The sequence below is a fragment of the Arachis ipaensis genome, chromosome B02, assembly GCF_000816755.2.
Source record: "Arachis ipaensis cultivar K30076 chromosome B02, Araip1.1, whole genome shotgun sequence".
Lineage (NCBI taxonomy): Eukaryota > Viridiplantae > Streptophyta > Magnoliopsida > Fabales > Fabaceae > Arachis > Arachis ipaensis.
This window is the reverse complement of record NC_029786.2, coordinates 40,359,564-40,360,889: the sequence shown is the minus strand read 5'-3', so window position 1 is coordinate 40,360,889 and position 1,326 is coordinate 40,359,564.

Sequence of the window (1,326 nt, the reverse complement as noted above, 5' to 3'; positions counted from 1 at the left end):
TTGTTCTCTGGTGCTCAATTTCAGCATGCTCCAATGAGAGTATGTTGCTGACAGTGTAATAGTCATCAGTCTGTTGGCTTGCTCCCAGTTGTTGATATATCAATTGCACTTTGTCACCTTTGGAAAGCCCTTCTATTGGAATCTTCCTGTTCTTCCAACCCCTTTTTGTTTTGTTTCTGTGTTTCTTGCTTCCTTTTGTTAACCTTTCCCTTTTGGCCGTAGGCTCACTTTGGAGATCTCTCTTCTCATTACTAAAAACAATGTCAAAAAGCGTATAAATTATCCGCTCATCAAAGCCCTGCATTCCTCAGTAAGCAGTATGGTCTCTTTCTCATTCCAACTTCTTTTCTTGTTGATAAGCTCCTTCAAAAACTTGGCATACAGAGGCATTTTCTCAAGTGCTTCAGCAAAGAGAATATTGATTTCCAGCTTTTTGAAAGTCTCAAGGAACTTATGAAAGTGTTGGTCCTTAGTCTCTTTGCTGAACGTCTGGGGATATGGCAGTGGGGGTGTGATGCTCTTTCCTACTTGCTGCTGTCCTTGAATTACTTCCTTTGAATTGTGTGGTTGGTTGTTCTTCTCTTTGAGTTTCTCAGTGCTCTTGTTTGGCATCACAACTTGATCCTTGGCTTCATCTGCCTTTGTTTGCTTTTCATCTTCTATTGGTCTTTTGCTACTCTCTACTTGCTTCTTTGTAGTGTCATTGTTGCTCATCAATGTTCTCCCACTCCTTAATTGTATTGCCTTGCATTCTTCCTTAAGATTTGGGATTGTGTCACTCGGCAGTGAGCTTGAAGGTCTCTCAACAGAAATCTGTTTGGAGATTTGCCCAATTTGCCTCTCTAGACTCTTCATGGAGGTTTCATGATTCTTGGTTGTCATTTCTTGGTGTTTCCACATTTTGTCTATCAAGGTTTCCAAGTTGGTGAGTCTTTGAGATTCAGGTGATGCTTGCGGTGGGTTGTGAGATGTGGATGGTGGATGGTAGGCATTTTGGTTGGTGGGTTGGTTATTAGATTGGTAATGGTTGGGGTTGGGGTAGTTGTTTTGAGGTTTTCTGTAGGGGTTTTGGTTAGTTTGCTGCTGGTTGTGGTTTTGGTTGTTTCTTGAAGTGTTTTAGTTTGAGTTCCTCTGCCATGGTTGTTGGTTTTGGGTGTGATTATCTCCCCATCTGAGGTTTGGGTGGTTCTTTCAGGATGGATTGTATGTATCACCATACACTTCATTTGGTCCTTGGTTGTGCATATACTGCACTTGCTCTTGTTGTTGTTCTTCTTGGTTCTCCTCATTCTTTCCCCATGTGGTTGATGGTTGGCTAGTGTTGAC